We start from the raw sequence: 13,000 nt of genomic DNA, 5'->3' as shown, positions 1-13,000 counted from the left end.
TATTTCAGTTCTCATACCTTCGGTTACTCTCAGGGACAAGTGCCAGTTCCCCATACCTTCCAGAGTCCCTCTCCAAGCTTTGGTATCAAGGGAAGGTGTCTGTAACACACCCGGGATCACTAAACACAAAACCCAGTCTGTTAATCACTTTCAGATACTGGACTTAGTGTGTGCCCCACAGCATCTCTCTCACCTTCGATGTGTGAATGGAGCATCACGCCTGCAAACCTGGTTTTAAATTTAAATGCACTCAGCAAATGTACTTAATGAAAGCCTGTCGGCCGATGAGACGCTGTAAAGGTGCTGGTGAGCTGCTGGATTGTTCTGCATTTTGCCTGAACAGAAAATAACTGAACATTTATCCCAGTTTAACCTTTGCTATTATGAAATGTTTGTGTATTTTAATGTGGCTCATGTCATTGCTCATGTCGGCTGTAATTGTGCAGAAAGGGGATGTTTGAAGTGATGGTGTTTGTATGGAGATGTGAAACAAGGAAACAGTATCTGTGTGTGACAGTGACACAGCCTGTGGTCACAGGCAGAACCATGCACCGATATCCTTGTGGTTATGGTTTGAGCAGCGTCAGATCTGGAATGTAGCAAACAAGTTCAGTATAAATATCGCCAGTGTAACCACAGCTTGTTAGACACACCTGGGGAGAGGAGCCCTGGGAACCCACTCCATTATCCCTGTTCTCTGGATCCGGTAACTATACTGTCTGTATGTTTGCAGTGCTGTTAATAACGTCAGTAAAAGTCAGTCTGGTGTTCTGAGCTTGATTATCTGGTGTCTGAAACCACAAGACTCAATATTTAGAGTCAACAGGATGAACTAGTGAATACATCACGACTCAATACTCCAGCTCTATATTCACAGCAGAAAGTTGGTCATCTAACTCCTCAAGTTGGCAGAATAGAGAAAGATACTGACTCTCAGAACATCTCGAATCTGTTGTAAATATCGTTCAAATCCTGACCAGTTCCAATTGTCAGTTTCCATTACAGTGAAGGCAATTCAAGACACGAAGGGCCGGGAGTAGGGGTGAGGGGGGTTGGAGAGGAGGGGTGAAGGAGTGGTTGTGGTGAGGGGGGTTGGAGAGTAGGGGTGAAGGAGGGGTTGGGGTGAGGGGGGTTGGAGAGTAGGGGTGAAGGAGGGGTTGTGGTGAGGGGGGTTGGAGAGTAGGGGTGAAGGAGGGGTTGGGGTGAGGGGGGTTGGAGAGTAGGGGTGAAGGAGGGGTTGGGGTGTGGGGGTTTTGGGGAGGAGATGTAATGTAGGAAATGCAGCAGCCTATTTGTGCACAGCAGGATCCCACAAACAGCCGTGTAATGATGACAAGACAATCCGTTCTCAGTGATGTAAGTTGAGGGATACACATTACCCAGGACACACGGGATGAACTCCGCCTGTTCTTCCTCTGAATCGTGGCCGTGGGATCTTTTACATCCAACTTAAAATCTAGACAGGGCATCGGTTTAATGTCTCATCTGAAAGACGGCACCTCTGACAGTGCAGCACTCCCTCTGTACTGACACCTGGAGTCTGGGCCTAGATGATGTGCTCGGGCTCTGGATTGGGAATTGAACCCTCACTCGGCCGAGAGTGCTACCACTGAGCCAAGGCTGACAGGGTCTGTTCCCTGTTCCCGTTACACTAGACCGTGCCGGTGTTATTACACTGACCCACACATTCATACTGCAGTGGGCCTTGACTCTGTTATCACACATTCGGTAAAGCATTTGTTACAACAAGAAAACAACCAGAACTTACATTAATATAGCGCCTTTAATGCAATGAAACATCTCACGGCGCTTAACACGATCGATATCAATAAGAAAACATTTTTGACACAGAGCCACAGAGAAAGATATCAGGACAGATTCCCAAAAGGTTGATTGAAGAGGTAGTTTTTAAAAAGAACCTTGAAAGAGGAGGTGGAGGTTTAGGGGGGAATTCCAGAGCTTAGAGCTTCGGCAGCTGAAGACACGGCCACCAATGGTGGAGCGATTAAAATCAGGGATGGGCAAGGACAGATTTGGAGGAGTGCAGAAACTCGGAGGGTGGTGGGGCTGTAAGAGTTTACAGAGATAGGGAGGGGCGAGGCCATGGAGAGTTTTAAAACCAAAGATTAGAATTTTAAAATCGAGGCGTTGCTTAACCAGGAGCCAATGTAGGTCAGTGAGCACAGGGGGATGGGTGAATGAGGTTATAGCAATAGGCCCTGACTTGCACACACTATTAGAGGAGACCCAATCTTTGTTTTGTTGCACGTGACCATCACACTAGATCCAGCATTGTGTTCAGTATTACACAAGAGTCTGCCTCTGTTATTATTGGATCAAACACTGTCTTTGTTACTCTCAGTGGGCCATGCATTTGCTGTTATTACTCCGGACCCTGTCTCTGGAAATGTTACACGAGACCTGAAAATAACCTGCCCCTGTAGTTCCAGTTCTAGTGCACACCTCTATTATTATAACTGTAGATTGTGTCTCTGTTATATTCTATAGAGTATGTTTCTGGTATTGTTAAAGTGTTAAAGGCTTCTGTTAGTGTGACACTATCACCTCTTTCAATTATTATTGCCAAAAAATTATTTCAATATTAAAGACTTGTTTTTAGTGTAAAACTAGGCTTTGTGCCAGTTATTAATGCACCATACCCTGTCTCTGTTTATATTACACTGGACCCTGTCTCTGTTTATATTACACTACACCCTGTCCCTGTTTATATTACACTGGTCCGTGACACTGTTTATATTACACTGGGCCCTGTCTCTGTTTATATTACACTACGCCCTGACACTGTTTATATTACACTGGGCCCTGTCTCTGTTTATATTACACTGGGCCCTGTCACTGTTTATATTACACTAGACCCGGTCTCTGTTTATATTACACTAGACCCCGGTCTCTGTTTATATTACACTAGACCCGGTCTCTGTTTATATTGCACTAGACCCGGTCTCTGTTTATATTACACTAGACCCGGTCTCTGTTTATATTGCACTAGACCCGGTCTCTGTTTATATTGCACTAGACCCTGTCTCTGTTTATATTGGGTCTTTTGTGCTGGCCCAATAGGGTGAGTCCAGGCTGGCCCAATAGTGTGTGCCGGGCCTGGAACTGGGGGGTGAATACGGGGCCTGCGGGCTGTGAGTCGTGGCCTGGGCCTGAGCCCGGGAGTGTGTGAAGCGGATGGTGCGGAGTGTTGTCACTCCGGCCTGGGCCCGCACTCGGGCTGTGTGACCCCCCCCCCCCCCCCCGGATTTTATTTAACCCAAGGGAACTATTAGTTCTGCACTTTGTGACCGACAGGCGACAAGCCCCGCCCACTGTCTAGCCTCCCCCACCCCCCCGAATCATTCCATGCAGGTGGTGCTGAGAAACAGGACTGGGGGAGGCATGGACTGGGATAAGGCACTTCGGCTGGGGGAGGAATGCACTGGGACTGGCGTAAGGCACTTCGGCTGCGGGAGGCATGCACTGGGACTGGGGCAAGGCACTTTGGCTGGGGGAGGCATGCATTTCAAGTGATGGAACCCTGTGAAGTGCAGCAAATATTGCAGCGTTTGGGAATGACAAGGATTCATTCAGGCCGGGCAGCGGGGATTATTTCAGGGAATAACAGTGGAGCTGTTTTTGTTTAAACAGATGAAACCCTGTCATTGTGGAACAACCACGCTTCTCGTGTCCTGGTCAAGTACGTGTGCAATAAGTGTCGTCATCTGGAGGAGCTCGATCTCCGGGTTTCGGAGCTTGAGCAGCAGCGAGTGTCACTGCATCCGCGAGGCTGAGAGCTACGTGGATAGCACCTTTCAGGGGGTCGTCACCTCGCAGCATAAGAGTGTGCAGGCAGAGAGGGAATGGGTGACTGCCCAGACAGACATGGAGGACCAGGCAGGTAGTGCAGGATACCTCTCAGTGCATCTCACTCTCTGTACTGGTGGTTCCTCAGGGAGTACAGCCAGAGCCAAGTCCAAGGCATCATGGGTGGCTCAACTGTACGGAACGGGGGCAAGGACAAGGTCAGGTAGGCAATAGTGAAAGGGGTTTCAATAGTTACAGGAACAGACAGGTCTTTCTGTGGCTACCGACAACTCCAGGATGGTAGGTTGTCTTTCTGGTGCCAGGGTCAAGGATATCATTGAGAGGCTGCAGGACATTCTGAGGGTCAAGGTTGAACAGACAGATTCCTGAGGGGCTGGAGACTGTACAAGCCGGATAAGGTCACACCTCAACAGGGCCCCGACCATTGTCCTCCCGGGGGTTTGCTAATGCTGTTGGGGAGGGTTTAAACTTGCTTGGCAGGGGGATGGGAACCTGAGCGTAGATTCAGAAGGGAGAGAAGCAAAGCTTGAAAATGGGAGCAGAAAATTTGTAAATGAGTTTGGAAGGCAGAGGAAACAAAGGCTAGAAAATCGACGACAAAGGAGTTTGGCCGTGCTTAATGGTATATACTTCAATGCAAGAAGTCTAGGGGATAAGGCAGATAAGCTGAGGTGTTGTTACAGCAGTGAGGAGGGATGAGATGTTGGAAGGATCATCAAATGAGGCCATATGTGTTGAACTGATGAACAAAAGCGGGACAATCACAATGTTGGGAGTGTACTATAAACAGTCAGAGGGAGATAGAAAAGCAAATATGGAGGAAGGTTTCTGAGAAGTCCAAAACCACTAGGGCAGCAATAGTCGGGGATTTCAACGACCACAGAATCATAGACATTTACAGCACAGAAGGAGGCCATTCGCCCACTGTGTCTGTACCGGTCGAAAAAGAGCTATCCAGCCTAATCCCACTTTCCAGCTCTTGCTCCACAGCCTTGTGGGTTATGACACTTCCAGTGCATATCCAAGTATGTTTCAAATGTGGTGAGGGTTTCTGCCTCTACCACCCTTTCAGGCAGTGAGTTCCAGACCCCCACCACCCTCTAGGTGAAAAGTTTCTGCTCAACTCCCCTCTAATCCTTCTACCAATTACTTTAAATCTGTACCCCCTGGTTATTGACCTCTCTGCGAAGGGAAATAGGTCAGTTCAGAGAAGGTTCACAAGGCAGTTCAGAGAAGGTTCACAAGGTTGATTCCTGAGGTGAAGGGGTTGTCATATGAAGATAGGTTGAGCCTGTACTCATTGGAGTTTAGAAGACTGAGAGGTGATATTGAAATGTAAAGATGCTGAGGGGGCTTGACAGGGTCGATGCAGAGAGGATGTTTCCCCTCGTGAGGGAAACTAGAACTAGGGTGCATAGTTTCAGAATAAGGGGTTGTCCATTTAAAATGGAAATGAGGAAGAATTTCTCTCCCAGAGGGTCATGAATCTTTGGAATTCTTTGTCCCAGAGAACTGTGGAGGCTGGGTCATTGAACATATTTAAGGTGGAGATAGACAGATTTTTGATAGACAAAGAAGTCAACGGTTTATGCGAGTGGGCAGGGAAGTGGAGTTGGGACCAAGATCCGATCAGATATGCCATGATCTTATTGAATGGCGGAGTGGGCTCGAGGGGTCCGATGGCCTACTCCTATTTATTTGTCCTTATGTTCTTATGTCCTTCCTATCCACTCCATCTGGGACCCTCCATAATTTTGTATGCAATTCTACCTCAGCCTCCTCTATTCCAAAGAAAATAACACCAGCCCATCTAAAATTCTTCAGCTAAAATTCTTCAGTCCAGGCAACATCCTTGTAAATCTCATCTGTACCCTCTCAAGTGCAAAGACATATTTCCTGCACTGTGGTAACCAGAACTGTGCGAATACTCTAGCTGTGGTCTAACTAGTGTTTTACACAGTCCTAGCATAACCTCCAGAGTCTGGAACTTACTGCCTGAAAGAACAGTAGAGGCAGAAACCCTCATCGCATTTACCGAAGTACTTGGATACGCACTGGAAGTGCCATAACCTTCAGGGCTCTGAACCAAGAGCTGGAAAGTTGGATTTGGCTGGATAGCTCTTTTTCAGCCACACAGACACAGTGGACCAAATGGCTTCCTTCTGTGTTGTAAACTGCTATGATTCCATGTCACCAATCCCCTCCTGTCTGATATAAACCAACCCCACAGTCACTGACACCAATCCTCTCCTGTCTGATATAAACCAACCCCACAATCACTGACACCAATCTCCTCCTGTCTGATATAAACCCACTCCACAGTCACTGACACCAATCCCCTCCTGTCTGATATAAACCAACCAACATCATAGGCAGTCCCTTGGAGTCGACGATGACTTGCTTCCACATTACAAATGAGGTCTCAGATGTCTGTTGAGTCCAATGCAGGAGCTACAGTCTCTGTCGCAGGTTGGACAGACGGTGGTTGAAAGTACGTTGGTTGAAGTGCCGGTTTGTTGAAGTGCTTGGGTTGTCGTGTGCTCCTCCCGCCGTCAGCACTTGGTCTCCGCTTGCTCCAGGTGGAGAGACTCGAAGTGTTCGACGCCCTCACGGATTATTCTCTTCCACTCTGAGCGATCTTGTGCCAGGGATTCCCAGGTGTCGGTGGGGATGTTGAACTTCAAGGAGGCCTTGAGGGTGTCCTTGAAGCGTTTCCTCTGCCCCCCGGGCTCGCTTGCCATGTTGAAGCTCCAAGTAGAGACTTTGCTTTGGGAGTCTCGTATCGGGCATGTGGGCGATGTGTCCCATCCATCGTAGCTGATCGAGCGAGGTCAATGCTTCAATGCTGAGGATGTTGGTCTGTGAGAGAACAGACGTTGGTGTGTCTATCCTGCCAATGGATTTGCAGGATCTTCCGGAGGCAGTGATGATATTTCTCCAGTGCTTTGATGTGCCTGCTGTACATAGTCCATGTCTGAGAAGCATGTCTGAGGGCAGGTATCACTACTGCTCGGTAGACCATGAGCTTTGTGCTGGTTTTACGGTTCTGGTCTTCAAACACTCTATGCCTTAGGCAACCAAAGGCTGCGCTGACACACAGAAGGTGGTGTTGGACCTAGTCATTGATATGTGCCCTTGTTGACAGTCGGCTCCCGAGTTATGAAAAATGGACCATTTTGCCAAAGGCCTCATCATGGATTTTGATCACCGGGGTGGGGTGTGGGTGAAGGGCAGTGCTGTTTGGCAGGGATAGGTTGATAGAGCACCTTTCTTTTACGGAGATGTTTAGTGTAAGGCCTATACTCTCAGACACTACGGTGATCGTGTTGACGATGGTTTGGAGCTCGTCCTCTGAGCGACTGCAGACACAAGCATCATCTGCATATTGTAATTCGATGACAGAGGATGGCACGACCTTGGATCTGGTCTGAAGGTGATGGAGGTTGAACAGTTTCCCATTTATTCTGTAGATTATCTCCACTCCAGCGGGAAGTTTACTGACGGTGAGATATAGCAATGCAGCAAGGAAGATGGAGAAGAGCGTGGGTGCAGTGACACAGCCTTGCTTCACCCCGGTCTGTACATGAATTGGGTCTGTGGTGGATCCATTGCTCAGGATCACAGCTTGCATGTTATCACCAAGCAAGTGGAGGATGGTGACAAATTTGAGGACAGCCGAATTTGAAAAGTACACCCCATAATCCCTCATGGTTGACAGTGTCAAAGGCCTTGGTCAGGTCAAAGAAGGTTGAACCAATTCCACAGTCACTGACACCAATCTCCTCCCATGTGATATAAACCAATCCTTGTCACTGACAGCAAGTGGACTGGGAAAATTTGTTCAATGGTAAGACTGTAGAAATGCATTGTGAAACATTTAAGGAGATATTTCATAATCTCAGCAGAGAATTAAAGATGCTAAGAGAAGGATGAACCATCCCTGGCTAACGAAGGATGCAAAAGATGGTATCAAATTGGAAAAAAAAAGGCATACAATGTTGCCAAGGACAGTGGAAAGCCAGACGATTGGGAAATGTTTAGAAACCAGCAAAGGACGACTAAAAATAATGATAAAGACAGAGATGATAGCATACGAGATCAAACTAGCAAGAAATATAAAAACAGGCAGTAAGAGCTTCTGCAGAGAATAGCTAAAGTAAACGTTGGTCCTTTAGAGGATGGGACTGGAGAATTAATAATGGGAAACACGGAAATGGCAGAGACTTTGAACAAATATTTTCTATCGGTCTTCACGATAGAGGACACTAAAAACATCCCAATAGTTGATAAGAGTTATTGCTGGGGGCGGGGACCTTAGAAGAATCACTATCACTGTCACTGGAGATAAAGTACTCAGCAAACTAATGGGACTAAAGGTGGACAAGTCCCCTGGACCTGATGGCATGCATCCCAGGGTCTTAAGAGAAGTGGCTGCAGAGATAGTGGATGCACTGGTTGTAATCTACCAAAATTCCCTGAATTCTGGAGCGGTCCCAGTGGACTGGAAACTGGAAATATAACATGCTTGTTGAAGAAAGGAGGGAGACAGAAAGCAGTAAACTATAGACCAGTTAGCCTACCATCTGTCAATGGGAAAATATGGAGTCCATCATTCAGGAAGTAGTAGCAGGACATTTAGAAAATCATATTGCACTCAAGCAGAGTCAGCATGGTTTTATGAAAGGGAAATTATGTTGGACAAATTGCTGGAGTTGTTTGAAGATGTAACGAGCAGGGTGGATAAAGGACAACCTGTTGATGTTGTATATTTGGATTTCCAGAAAGTATTCGATAAGGTGCCACACAAAAGGTTACTGCACAAGCTAAGAGCTCACGGGGTTGTCGATACTATATCAGCATGGATCGAGGATTGGGTAACACACAAAACACAGAGTCGGGATAAATGGGTCATTTTCAGGTTGGCAAACTGTAACTAGTGGGGTGCCGCTGGGACCTCAACTGTTTATAATTAATATCAATGACTTGGATGAAGGGACCCAGTGTTACGCAGCCAAATTTGCTGCTGATACAAAGATAGGTGGGAAAGCAAGTTGTGAGGAGGACGCAACAAATCTACAAAGGGATATAGACCGGCTCAGTGAGTGGGGAAAAATCTGGCAGATGGACTATAATGTGGTAAATGTCAGGTTATCTCCTTTGGTAGGAAAAATAAAAAAGCAAATTATTATTTAAATGGACGATTATAAAATACTGTTATACAGAGGGATCTGGGGTTTCTTGTACATGGAACTCAAAGTTAGTATGCAGGTTCAGCAAGTAATCAGGAAGGCAAATGGAATGCTGGCCTTTATTGCAAGGGGGACGGAGTATAAAAGTCGGGAAGTCCAGCTACAACTGGACAGGGCATTGGTAAGACCACACCTGGAATACTGCATGCAGTTTTGGTCTGGACTTGTCTCCATTCCCGTGCTGAGGGGATTGCTACACCAGACGGGAGGGCAACCAGGGAGTGAACCTGAAGGTACCTTTTGTGGCTGGGTTCAGTTCTATACTCCATGCTTCCCCTCCCTCCCATCTCTCCCCCTCCCTCCCATCTCTCCCCCTCCCTCCCATCTCTCCCCCTCCCTCCCATCTCTCCCCCTCCCTCCCATCTCTCCCCCTCCCTCCCATCTCTCCCCCTCCCTCCCATCTCTCCCCCTCCCTCCCATCTCTCCCCCTCCCTCCCATCTCTCCCCCTCCCTCCCATCGCTCCCCCTCCCTCCCATCGCTCCCCCTCCCTCCCATCGCTCCCCCTCCCTCCCATCGCTCCCCCTCCCTCCCATCTCTCCCCCTCCCTCCCATCTCTCCCCCTCCCTCCCATCTCTCCCCCTCCCCTGAAGGTGCTGACTCTGGCTGGGTTCAGTTTTACAGCGACATTGACCTATTTTGATCAGAGACACACCTGCTCGGCCTGACGCAAGCTTTCATGACATTTAACATTGCTTCTAAAACATGGTGTTGATAGTGCATTAATACAACTTTGCTCGAATTGTGTGGTTTGCACATCTCAACCACAATGTCTGTGACATTTACAGAGACGTGCACACCTCGCGGTCTCAGCTGACTGGTTTACATTCTCGCAGCCTAACATCCTGTCCCATGCGATTTCTTGGAACATTGTCTGTGATGTACTTTATTATTACAGCTCCATCCTCCTGTTGCTTGGGCAACCGAGTCTGCTGCTGTCCTACTTTGACTATTGCCAGGGTCTTTCAACAGTGAGATTCTAAAATCCCATTTCATCGACAATCACTGGTTGCCCTCTGTCCCCTCCCCTGAAGGTGCTGACTCTGGCTGCGTTCAGTTCTACACTGACTGGTTCCCCTCCCCTGAAGGTACTGACTCTGGCTGGGTTCAGTTCTACACTCACTGGTTCCCCTCCCCTGAAGGTGCTGACTCTGGCTGCGTTCAGTTCTACAATCTCCTTCCCCTCCCTCTCCTCCCCTGAAGGTACTGACTCTGGCTGGGTTCAGTTCTGCATTCACTAGTTCCTCCCCTGTAGGTACTGACTCTGTCTGGATTCAGTTCCACACTTACTGGTTCCCCTCCCTCTCCTCCCCTAAAGGTGTCAGCTCTGGCTGGATCAAGTTCTACAATCACTGGTCCCCTCCCCTTAAGGTGCTGAATGTGGCTGGAATCTCACTGGCTCCCCTTTCATCCAATGCAGATGCTGAATCTGTCTGGTTTAAGTTCTGCACTCACGAGTTAACATAAGAACATAAGAAATAGGAGCAGGCATAGCCCATACGGCTCCTCGAGCCTGCTCCTCTATTTAATACGATCATGGCTGATCCGATCATGGACTAGAGTCCACTCCCCTGTCCGCTCCCCATAACCACTTATTCCCTAAGCGTTTATGAATCTCTGTTTCTGTCTTAAATTTATTCAATGTCCCGGCTTGCACAGCTCTCTGAGGCAGTGAATTCCACAGATCCACAACCCTCTGCGAGAAGAAATTTCTTCTTATAAGTGGGCGGCCCCTTATTCTAAGATTATGCCCCGTAGTTCTAGTCTCCCCATTATCAGTGGAAATTACTCTCTTCATCCACCTTGTCAAACCCTCCTCATAATCTTACACATTTCGTTAAGACCACCGCTCATTCTTCTGAATTCCAATGAGTAGAGGCCCAACCTCAACCTTTTCTCATAAGTCAACCCCCTCATCCCTGGAATCAACCTTGTGAAAATTCTCTGAACTGCCTCCAAAACAAGTATATCCTTTTGGAAATATGGAAACCAAAACTGCACGCAATATTCCAGGTGTGGTCTCACCAATACCCTGTACAACTGTGCATGACCTCACACTTTCCAACATTATACTCCATCTGCCAAATTTATGCTCACTCACTCAGCCTGCCTATGTCCTTTTGCAGTTCCCAGGGCAAGTACAGTACAGGTTAGACACAGAGTACATCTCCCTCTAACATCCCAGGCATTCCAGGGCAGATACAGAATTTATTAGATATTGAGGAGATCTCCCTCTATAATGTTCAACCAGACATTCCTTGGGCATGTACAGCACTGGGTACAAACAGAGTAACGTTCCCTCTACACTGTCCCAGAAAACATTCCCAGGGCAAGTACACAAATGATAGATACAGAGAAAATTCCCTCTACACTGTCCTATCAGCCACTCCACGGCAGGTACAGAAAGGGTTATAATGCAAAGTAAATATCCCTCTACTTTGTCCCATTAACCATTCCCAGGGTAGATAAAGCACGGGTTAGATACAGAGTAAATCTCCCTCTACACTTTCCCATCAAACACACCCAGGGCAGGAACAACACGGGTTACATATTGAGTAAAAATCACTCTACACTGTCCCGTCAAACACTCTGAGCGAAGATACAGCACAGAGTAGATACAGAGAAAAATGTGCTCTACACTATCCCATCAAAAACTGCCAGGGCAGGTACAGCAGGGGTTAGACAGAAATGTTTAGGCTGGATGTTCCAGAATTGAGGGCTAGGCAACAGAAGGCATAGCCACAAAAGCCACCAATGATTGAACAATTATAATCAGGGATACTCAGAAAGACTGATATCTCATGGGCGGGAGCGGCGGGCGTGGGGTTGTTGTGGGGGCAGTGTGAGTGGGAATTTTGAAATCAAGGCGTTGCTTCACTGGAAGCCAATGTCGGTCAGCGAGCACAGGGGTGATGGGTGAGCTGGACTTGGTGCGAGTTGGGACATGGGCAGCCGAGTTTTGGATCAACACTAGTTTATGTAGGTCAGAATGTGGGAGGAGTGCATTGGAATAGTCAAGTCCAGAAGTAAAAAAAGGCATGGATGAGGGCTTCAGCAGTGGATGAGCTGAGGCATGAGCGGAGATGGGCGATGTTACAGAGGTGGAAATAGGCATTCTTAGTTATTTTGTGGATATGTGGTCAAAACTTATTTCAGGGTTAAGTATGTCACCAAGGTTGTGAACAGTCTGGTTCAGGCTCAGACAGAAGTTGGGGAGAGGGATGGAGTCGGTCACTAGGGAACGGAGCTTGTGGTAATGATGATTACAAATATCAGAATATTTCACAGGCTATCACGTGCAAAATGTGTGGATGAGTTTTTAATATTCAATTGGTTTCAAAAACAGGTTAACTGATCTAGAAATTAACGGATTTCAAATCTTATGCAAGACAGTTCAATAAAGGGGTGGTTCAAAAGATTTCAGCTGAGTTTAAAGTGAGACACTGCAGTTAAGTCTACTACAACCACAACTCATGTATGCAAATGGAACAAGTTTGGAGTTTGATATGCTAGAAAGCGAACTAGGTGAGAAGTGATATAAGTTAGATTAAGAAAAAGCCCTAAAAGGGAACAGTCCGTAACAGAACATCAATTAATCTCCTCTGATCATGGAGGAATCAAATATTCAACAAACTGTATTTGAAACAAAGATAATTTATTCAACATTTATAGAGGGTATTAATCTCCAGCTTTACAATCTGTATGAACGACTTGGAAAAAGGGACTGAGTGTAACATAGCCAAGTTTGCTGATGATACAAAGATCGAAGGAAAAGCAATGTGTGAGCAGGACTGAACAAATCTGCAAAAGGAAATAGACAGGCTAAGTGAGTGAGCAAAAATTTGGCAGATGGACTATAATGTTGGAAAGTGTGAGGTGATGCACTTTGGCAGAAAAAAATCAAAGAGCAACATATTATTTAAAT

General features: G+C 47.0%; 1 protein-coding gene across 1 annotated transcript in view; it reads left to right on the top strand.

The window, feature by feature from the left end:
- LOC139235539 (zinc finger protein 850-like) overlaps positions 1–13,000 on the top strand; it is a 102,277-nt gene that overhangs the window by 17,408 nt on the left and 71,869 nt on the right. The window lies entirely within an intron of this gene.

The sequence above is a fragment of the Pristiophorus japonicus genome, chromosome 23, assembly GCF_044704955.1.
Source record: "Pristiophorus japonicus isolate sPriJap1 chromosome 23, sPriJap1.hap1, whole genome shotgun sequence".
Taxonomy (NCBI): Eukaryota; Metazoa; Chordata; class Chondrichthyes; family Pristiophoridae; genus Pristiophorus; species Pristiophorus japonicus.
Note: the sequence above shows the minus strand (reverse complement) of the source record. Positions and strands in the feature narration are given on the sequence as shown.